We start from the raw sequence: 11178 nt of genomic DNA, 5'->3' as shown, positions 1-11178 counted from the left end.
CGCTGATGAATTGCTTAATAAAATCCTGACTTAATTCTCTGAAAGACCAATAGATTTCAGGAGCAAATGACTATACCATCTTTGAGCCATACCCGACAGGGTTTGAGGAAAGGCCCGACACTTAATAGTGTCATTCACGGGCTGCAACAACAGTGCATTAGAGAATGTCCTCACGTGATTAGCGGGATCTCCCCCTCCATCATAAGCTTTGATAGTGGGCATCTTGAACTTCCTTGAGATGTGGGCATTCATTATCTCTTCAGTGAACGGTGGAGTAGGATCATCAAGATCCCCAAGGGGAAAAAGATTGCTTGGATCATCTCTTGGGACTACAGACCTTCTTTGTGATGGACCATCCAGGTCTATGATTGGAGGAGGATTTCTCCCCCTAGGTGGTAATGGGAGTCTGGGAGCTTGGTGCGCCTCTAAGTCGTGCTTCAGCCTTTGAATCTTGGCCTCGTGGGCCTTGATTCTCTCCTGCACCTCTTGGGGATTCACCCCTCGGGTACTCCTAGGACGTTGGTTGTCATCAGCCATCGGTTCTTTGCCAGTACGCCTCCTTCTTGGGGCCACTTCATCATCCGAAGATTCAGAATCTTTCTCAGTGCAAGGACCAGAAAATTCCTGATCCTCCGGGATAGGAGCCAAACCTTGAATATAGGGGGTGTTTGCCTCCGTGCTTTATTTCGTCCTGCATGTCCACTTCCTCCGACCTTGGGGTAAAGGGGCATCCCATACGGGGGGTTAGTGGTCACAACAGTTGAATATCCATACCCAACGGGTCGAGAATTCACAGGTGTATGAAGCTGTTGAAGTTGGGGATTCATCCCTTGAGGTTGAGATCCAGTTACCCCTATCTGGGCTCCTCCTGGTGCAGCGACATAGGTTGAATGTGGAGGTATCTCCACTATTGACGAAATCACTTGGTTGTCGCAGCTGGTGTACTTCCATGGGTGTTGTTGCCACTCCGTGTTCTCGCCCTGGTTATTGTTGTGCTTTCCCACAGACGGCGCCAAATGTTATGGATAAAAACTTAAGATATACTAATTGCTGTATTTAATACTAGGGTTTGGGAGCTCAAGGCCGTTAATGGCTGCTCTCGTGTTTCGTAGCTTAACTCTGCCTTTACGAGATGCTTACGTATCTCTGTGTATTAGAGAATCAAGCCGAAAAACGTAGTTCTTATTAGTGGGGGTAATACCCCTTATATAGATGTTGGGATTCCTTGAATTGGACTTGGGTTAGGAGACTTGGTGGGCAAGTCTCTGAATTAGAATGGACTTTGGAGTCCTAGGAAGTAGGAAGCTGATTCCTTAACCCACGAGGTTCCTTGGAGGCCAATCTACAAGGATTTATATCCCCATTAGGACTCATCTTAATAGCTGTTTTTCTCACTTATTAATTAATTACAAAATTAATTAATATTCAGGGTTTTGGGCCTTGTTAGCTGGGCTTCATTACTGGACCACATCAGGCCTAATTAATTAGACATTTATTATTTATCTAGGCTATATTTAGACCCATATCAGCAATATAGCAAAACAAGAGTCAAAATAATATACTAATTACAAGTCATAACAATTTTGAAATTAACAACTTAAATTCTCCATATATATACGAATCAAAATCACATAACAAGGAGCACAAATAATAATCAATATATTAACTGAATTGAAATTAGAGTTTATTAAAAAAAATCAATCCCAATGATCAAGAACTTTCTAAAATCATGAGTTGAACCTATGCATGCATGCTTTCGAACTTACAAGCCAAAAACACTATGGTTTCCATATAAATTTCATCATAAAATCAACATGCTAGCCTAGCATTAACCATAAATAATATGATCACTTAGCATGCAAAGAGTTTTATCAAGTTTTTATTTCCAAATCCATGCTATTATCACATAAACATACAAAAATCAAACAAAGCAACAAGAACACCATCCATTCGGCTCCTAACAAGTCATGTCCAAATGGATTAAGGTGAAAACAACATTTGTATAAGTGTGACACACTCATGTCTAGCCATTCTCAATCCCATGATAATATATCTCATGGTGAAAGCCTTAGATTCACAAGAATCAAGGGTGTTCACTTTGAGTTTAACAAAACACTACCATGCAAGATCAAAAAATAGGTTTTTGATCACAAACTCTTTGGATTATAAATGAACAATATATGGGAAGTGAGATTACTTAAATGGAGGGTGGATGTTTGAATGAAAATGAAGGAGAATGGGGGTAGGGGCTTCGTCCGAGAGAGGCCGAGAGAGAGAGCCGAGAGGGAGGAGGGAGCTGAGAGTGGAATGGAGTGAAGTGAGAGTGAGGAGAGAATTATGACAACTTGTCCTTAGTTTTATGGTTTTAATTTGATTAAAATGTGAGTGGAATTGAGAATTGACAAAGGTAACCCTCTAGCAAGCTTGTGTCAATTTTGCATGCAAGGGTAAAGAAGTAACTTGGCTAGTGAAGTAGTAGTTAGTGGGTTTGGAATTTCCAAATTTGCCCTTATCTTGTGTTGGGAGTAAAATGCATGCATGGGCAACTAAGTAATTTGGAAATTAAAAATCAACTAATCTATATAAAACAATTTCTATAAATATAAATAAACTTTCATAAATCACAAAATAAATTATAAAATAGCTTATGATTTTAGAAATTTAATGATATAAGATTTGAAAATTTGTTGTTAAAAGATTTCAAAAAACCGTTTTTTTCATATAGAATGAAATACTTTTGATTATCATTTAAAAATACTAAATAATAAGATTTTCCTTTCAAATTTTTTTATATAAACTAATACATTAAGCACTTAATTTATAGGCACTCAACATATAGATCACCCACATTTATAATTCACACAATTTAAATCTCAATTATAAACACACAATTATATATAGATAAGGTTTAGAAATACCGGTCGTAATATTCGATTTCATTTAGCTAGTCATCACTTGGTTCAATTGATCAAGTAAGTGAGTTAATTGGTTAATTTTACCAATTAATGGCCAGTTAGATGGAAATCGATTCCAATTAGATTAAGTCAAATTTTGATGTGACTTTCAAATCCGAAATCAAAGCAATGAGGAATTGGAGAATGTAAGGACACCAGTAGAATTCAGAAATTGCTGCAAGTGTGTGAAGCTTTACTTGAATGAATATGTTTTTTTTTATGGACAAGAGAAATGAAAAGGTATTTGAATGGACAAGTGAGAGAAATGTTCTCAAGAACTAAAGATTTAAGATAGAGCAAAGAGAAGGAAGGAAGGAAGGAAAGGAAGAAGAGAGGTGGAATAAAGAAGAGATTAATAACTACGTCAATACGGGTCTTATTAGACAATCAAAGAGATTTTATCATCTACAATAAACTTTATAAAGGATGTCATGTTTCTAAATTGTTTTAATAATCATACAATAAATGATTTACCAAGTATTTTTGTTTTTGATAAGAAGTGAGATATAGTTCTAATTCAGTTTCTGGTTGATGTTGATACTTAGGTTGATGTTAAATATCGAAAGTGGTATTAATATAGATGATTGATGTTTACTTTAGAATGGGATGTTGTGAGCATCAAAGTTCGTATTGATATCTAATTTGATATGACATTAAAATGAGTATTAATGTCAAGAGTTCGGTTTTAAATGAGCTATAAGAATGAAGAACGGAAATAGGAAAGGAAGTGGAATCAAAAGGGTGATAAAGAAACTTTATAAGATGCCAGGATATAGGTAAGATATGGGTAATATGAAAGACAGAAGTAAGGTGAAAAATTTAGGAAACATTTGTAAATTGAGATAGGGAATGTATCCCAGGAGTACGATCAAGTACCGAGGGCTAAAAGGAAAATATCTAGTGACCAGACATGAAGAGAAACTGAGGGGAAACATGTAAATAAATGTCATACCTACCCAAGAATTAAGCAAGGACATCAAAGACTAGATGGATACATTTCTCCAGGAGACGTTGTAGTGAAGTCACTTGAGAGCCAAAAGTGAGGAAAGCGTTAATTGCATCATTATTGATAGGTTGTCCAAACCTCATCATTCTCTTTTATTAATAAATAGTTTGTCCAATAAGTGGGTTAGTTACTGCCTGAAGAAATGATGGTACGTCACCAGATCCAGAAATTGATTGTAAATGACCAATATTGTTTGATTTGAGATTTGACAGGAGTATTCAGAATACGATAAATTGTGTCGAACCAGAATAGTATATATACCACTCCTAGATGAACGGGAATTAAGTACGGTGGAACTAAAAGATAGGAATTTGGCTACGATAAATCAAGGGATTTAAGCTACTTCGAGGATATGATACCAGACATAGATTTCAAAGAAGACTTTCCGATAGTATGGTACAAAGAAAGAATAAATGTTATGTGTGACTAGACGCCAATGGAAAGAATTGCAGTCAGTTTCGTATGAGAACTTTTAGAACCAACGTAAATGATAATATGGCTTAGAATATGCTGTTGACGCCTCCATATTAGTATATTTTCTTCTAAATAGTAAGAGATGTTCGCTCAATAAATATACTCGACTCTCATTCAAGGAAATTAAGATATGGTAATAAGTTTGTGCGTCAATCATATCCAGTCAAGCTTTATCGTTGATTCTTAATTATAAAGTAATATCGAGAACGTCAGAAATCGAATACGACATGGTCTTAGTATTTCATTCGCAGATGGACGAAAAGATTAAGGGAGCAATTAAAGAGCCTCGAATGCGATTGAAAGCAATGACAAACTAGTTTAATTGAACAAAGAAATATGTGGGAATGAAGTTCAAAAAATAGTTCTATTGGAGACATTCATGATCACGAATTACTAGAAAGAAAAAGAAAAGAGAATTAATATGCGTTATGCTGGTCCTTTTGAGACAGTAAAATAAGCAAGATAAGTGTAAGTGAGTTGGCTTCACCGCCACACGTATAGCAGGTTCATAGGGTGTTTATAGGTGTATACTCATGAAGACTGATTTAGCTCCATTATATATAAAATGGAGGCTTGAGTAGAGTTATATGAGCAAATAATAGAATATGATGTCAGGGAAAAGCTGTTAAGTAAGGTTGAGGGATCAACTTGAGAAAAAGAAAGTGAGATACTTGAATGTATCATTATCTGATCTTTATTGTGATTCCGAGGACATAATCCTTTTAAGGGGGAAGGATGTAATATTCGGGACATAGCGTGTAATTATTTTTATCGATAAATGATTATTATGTGATTTTTGGTGAATTATTTGATGATGGGTGTGGATATGTGGATGCTTATATGTGGTAACGTATAAATATGTTAATTTTAATATGACCAGAATAAAATATAGATAATCACGGTATTTTTCTTGTAATTTTTGGGCGGTTATATGATTTTATATTGATTTATGAATTTATTAATTATTTTCTGAATAATTACAAAATTATTTATAAAGCCGGGAATCGTCCAACTTCAACCGTTTTTACGTTTTTATAACCCGAAACTTTTACGAAAACTTCTTCCTAACCTAATCTGGTAATTCTGGACATTTTTTGTGTTTTGACTTTTTCAATCCGGATAACGGTTTGACCCGTGCGCTGTCAGACGCAAGATTTTCGATACGATAATCATTTCGGTCAATCAACAAAACCAGCACTCTCGAAAGACGGGATATTATTACATTATTTTCGTATAAAGTGTTTTATAAAAAGCCCGGTTTGGATAATTATCCAATACGGGTACCAAATCAGATCATTTTGACAGTTCCTTAGCGGCTAAGTAACTAATTTGTCGATCCAAAATGATCCAACACGAACCAATATTCCATAAATATATATAGCCCTTTTATTATTTCATTTTATTCGTATAATCATAATCAGTAAGTAAAATCCCATAAAATATAGAGAAAACATCGAATTAATACCGTGTTCTTGAAAATCAATCGCACACGAATCAATCACCAATTCAGTGCAGAAATCAAGGTCATTTTCCTATTTAATTATTTTAATTCGAATTTAATTATGATTAAAAATATGAAATTTTGATTTTGAAGTTGTTTGTGTGATTTGATGATTGTATCTTGTAGATAATTTTGTCCTGATCATTTTAGTATATTATATGTCAAATTTGGAGTTCAATAACATATAGAAATTGATGTTTGATTCTCAGTTTAATGGAAGTAGGGGTTTAAGATTATGAATGTTCTTGATTGAATTATGGGACTTTCTGGTTTGAAGGGCTATTGATTTAATTAACTAGTACCAGTGAATAGATCATGTAAAAAGGAATTAATTTATGGAGGTTTGAATATCAAACGGTTCCGGGATCGACCCGCCTCAAAATCTTCAAGCTCTCCGGTTTTAATGGTTGAGGCGGCCGGAGAATCGATTCCAGGAATTGTTTGTACTATGGGATGAAAGATTCGAGTTCCCGGAGGGATTTAAAGTGAAAACCCCATAAACATCAGATCAAATGACCCCATTTTTGTTGAAACCGGAGTCTCGCCGGAATATTTGTCGGCCGCCGGAATCTGGAAAGGTCCGGTTGTTCTTGGTGTTCTTCGCCTGACCCAGTTGACCTGGTATTGACCCGCCAGGAAAACCCGACTTTGATATTTGTTTGTCCAGTAACCTTTCCAAAACATGTTATTGGATTTTCTTTTTATAAATAAATCTAAAATTCTGTTTTTAATCCTCAAAAATTCATTTTAATTTGAAAAATCATTATTGATAGGGAATAAATAAATCATGATTATATAATTAATATTGCATTAATTTCACATGATTTGGGCTACAAGGCCCAATAATATGATTTATGACATTCAGACCAAAAAAGTTAACACATTGATCAGGCCTGATGGACCAAATCAGGCCTGATGGAACAAAGAAGGCCCATAACCCTGAATATTAATTAATTTTGTAATTAATTAAATAAGGGAGAAAACAGCTATCAATATGAGTCCTAATAGGGACATGAATCCTTGTAGATCAGCTTTCAAGGGATCTAATTGAACAAGTAATCAATTTCCTACTTTCTAGGACTCCAAAGTTCGTTCTAACTCTGAGACTTGCCCCTCAAGTCTCCTAAATCAAGTCCAATTCAAGGACTCCTAACATCTATATAAGGGGCCTCACCCCAAAAATCAGAACTACATTTTTTGACTTGATCCTTGGCACAGCAAAGTACGTAGACATCTTGTAAGGCAGATCGAGTCACGAAACACAAGAGCAGTCGAATCGAGCCTCGAAGCTCACGTTCCTTAGTAATAAATACAACAATTATTATACTTTAGATTTTGATCCATAACATTTGGCGCCGTCTGTGGGAAAGCACAATAACAACCATGGCGAGAACACGGAGAACAAGTAGCGCCCTTGAAGGAGGAACACCCGCGGGGACAACCCAAATGATTTCGTCAACCGTGGAGGTACCTCCGCATTCAACATATGCCGTCATCCAAGGAGGAGCCCAGGTAGGGGCAACTGAACCTCAACCTCAAGGAACGATTCCCCCGGCTCCTCAAGGTACGAATCCCCAACTTCAACAACTACATACACCTGTGAATTCTCAATCCATTCGGTATGAGTATTCAACTATTGTGACCACTAACTCCCCTTATGGGATGCCCCTTTACCCCGAGGTTAGAGGAAGTGGGCATGACGGACGGAGTGAAGCACGAGGGTAAACACCCCACTACATACAAGGTTTGGCCCCTATCCCGGAGGATCAGGAATTTTCCGGTCCTTATACTGAGAGAGACTCCAAATCTTCGGATGATGAAGTGGCCCCAAGAAGGAGACGTGCTGGAGAAGATCCGATGGCTGATGGTAACCAATGCCCTAGGAGCACCCGAGGGGTGAATCTCCAAGAAGTGCAGGAGAGAATCAAGGCCCATGAGGCTGAGTTTCAAAGGCTGAAGCGCGACTTGGAGGCGCACTAGGCTCCCAGGACCCCATTACCACTTAGGGGGAGATATCCTCCTCCAATCATAGACCTGGAGGGTCCATCACAAAGAAGGGTTGTAGTCCCGAGAGCTGATCCAAGCAATCTTCTTCCCCTTGGAGATCCTGATGATCCTACTCCACCATTCAATGAAGAGATAATGAATGCCCATATCTCAAGGAAGTTCAAGATGCCCACTATCAAAGCTTTTGATGGCACGGGAGATCCCGCTAATCAAGTCAGGACATTCTTCAATGCACTGTTGTTGCAGCCCGTGAATGACGCTATTAAGTGTCGGGCCTTTCCTCAAACCCTGTCGGGTATGGCTCAAAGATGGTATAGTCATTTTCCCCCGAACACTATTGGGTCCTTCAGAGAAATAAGTCAGGCTTTTATTAAGCAGTTCATCAGCGGGAGAGTGCATGAGAAAAGTTCAGCATCCCTCATGAGCATTGTGCAGGGAGCGAAGGAATCCTTGAGAGACTACCTAAATCATTTCACAAAGGAAGCTTTAAAAGTCCCATATCTAGATGACAAGGTAGCCATGATAGCACTGCAACAGGGAACTAGGGATGAATTCTTCAAGATGTCCTTGGCCAAGCGCCCCCTGAAAGCATGTTGTAGCTCTAAGATAGGGCCGGAAAGTACATCAAAGTAGAGGAGAGCATGAGGAAGATAGTGATGAGTAACGAGCCCACTGGGGGCAAGAAGCCAAAAACTGATCTGGAATATATTGCCAAGGACAAGTATCCCAGAACTGAGCAAAACCCTGATTCAACCCCAAAGAAGGGAGGACCTGGATAAAAATTCACTGAATACGCTAAGCTAAATGCTCCTAGAAGCCAGATCTTGATGGAAATCGAGAAAGATCAAAATATTCGTTGGCCTAAACCCTTGAAGGCTGATCCTGCCAAGCTAGATAAGAGCAAATATTGTAGATTTCATAAAGATGTTGGTCATGACACAACGATGAGTGTAGGAAACTAAAAGATGAAATAGAATTCCTCATTCGGAACGGAAGATTGAACAAGTACACTGGGGAAGGAAGAGATAGGAATAACAATGGGAGAAAGAACTTTGAAGATCGTAGGAGGGACCAAGACGATCAGGGGAGGAATCCCCATCCTAGGGGACCGATTATAAATGCAATCTTTGGAGGACCGTGACCCTGAGGGCCTGTGATAAACATAATTTTTGGAGGACCAACAACTGCTAGATTATCTAAGACAGGAACCAACGAAAGGAACACAGATGTTGGACTTTGTGGTAGTAAAAGCTAGTTCAACTTACAATGCTATCTTAGGGAGAAGAGGGATACATGCCTTCAAGGCAGTCCCTTCTTCAAACCATTCAATTATGAAGTTTCCCACCCAGAATGGGATTGGAGAAGAGATAGGAGATCAAAAAATGGCTAGAAGTTTTTATGTAGCCTCTCTGAGGGCATATGGAGTTGGGAGGAAAGTTCTACCTATTGAAGATCTGGATATCCGAGAAAATGATGGGAAAAGAGGGAAGCCAGCGGAAGACTTGGTTTCGATTCCTTTAGCTCCCGAGGATCCTGAGAAAGTGACTTTCGTTGGAGCCATAGTAGAGGAGCCCCTTAGAGGGAAGTTGGTGAAATTTTTGCAAGAAAATAGTCATGTGTTTGCATGGTCGATAGCTGATATGCCAGGCATAGACCCGGAACTAATTACTCACAAGCTGAATGTGGATCCGAGTAGGAAGATGGTGAAGCAAAAGAAAAGAAATTTTGCTCCAGAGAGGCAAGAAGCTATAAAACAGGAAGTAGAGAAGCTCTTAGAGGCTGTATTCATTGAGGAGATACAATTTCCAGAATGGTTAGCAAACCCTGTAATGTTGAAGAAGGCCAATGGAAAATGGAGGATGTGTGTGGACTTTACTGATCTGAATGACGCATGCCCTAAGGACTGTTTCTCGTTGCCAAGTATAGATACTTTGATAGATGCCACTGTTGGACATGAGATGCTGAGCTTCATGGATGGATTTAGTGGATACCATCAGATCAAGATGCACAAGAATGACATCCCAAAGGTATCATTCATGAATGACTTTGGTGTTTATTATTATCTTGTTATGACATTTGGTCTCAAGAATGCAGGAGCCACCTACCAAAGGTTGGTAAATAAAATTTTTAAGGATCTTATTGGAAAGACCAAGGAAGTTTATGTTGATGACATGGTAGTCAAGAGTCTAGTAAGACGGACCATAGAACCCATTTGAGGAAAGCCTTTGAGGTCATGAGACACCAGAAGATGATGTTAAATCCTACGAAGTGTGCTTTCGGAGTAGGATCTGGAAAATTTTTGGGATTGATGGTCTCCAAAAGGGGAATCGAGGCCAATCCCGACAAAATAAAGGCAATCCTAGACATGGAATCACCAAAAACTATTAAATATGTTCAAAAGTTCACTGGAAAGGTTGCATCGTTGGGACGATTCATCTCCAAATCTGGGGACAAGTGTTTGTCGTTCTTCAAGTCCTTAAAGAAGGTAAAAGATTTTGTATGGAGCGAAGAAAACCAGAAGGCATTCGAGGAATTAAAGAGGTATATAGCCCAGGCCCCGTTGTTGGCCAAGCCAGCTCTAAACGAAGTTTTATACTTGTACTTGGTTGTTTCAAAAAATGCCTTGAGCGATGTATTGGTTAAGGAGGAACTTAAAATCTAGAAACCCGTATACTATGTTAGCAAAATTCTGAATGGAGCTGAGTTGAATTATTCAACTATTGAGAAGTTTGCTTTAGCCTTGGTAATGGCTTCAAGAAAGTTACGTCCTTACTTTCAGGCTCATCAAATTGAGGTACTAACAAATCATCCCCCGAGAAATATCGTTCATAGTCCCAAGGCTAGTGGGAGGTTGATTAAGTGGGCAATAGAGCTGGGAGAATTTGACATCAAGTATAAGCCACGAACGGCAATAAAAGCCCAGGCATTGGCTGACTTCGTGTTGGAATGTACCATACCCAACCAAGAAGTCGGGGGGCAGGAAGATACCATACCTCAAGACAAGGAAGTTAATAGATGGGATTTTGTACAAAAGATCTTATGTAGTTCCTTACCTAAGATGTCTCAGGCCCGATGAAGCACGCTTAGCTGTAATAACCCCTATTTTTTTGGAATTTTTGAAACCCTTATGAATAGTGTTTTACTGATTATGCTAAATAAGAAAACTTTTCATGCCACACTATGTAGGGGCTCTTTTATTGATCTTCTGGGATATTATTAGTACTCTATATGATAAA

Source organism: Apium graveolens, chromosome 9 (genome assembly GCF_009905375.1).
Source record: "Apium graveolens cultivar Ventura chromosome 9, ASM990537v1, whole genome shotgun sequence".
In the NCBI taxonomy this organism is placed as follows: domain Eukaryota; kingdom Viridiplantae; phylum Streptophyta; class Magnoliopsida; order Apiales; family Apiaceae; genus Apium; species Apium graveolens.
This window is presented reverse-complemented; position numbering follows the sequence as displayed.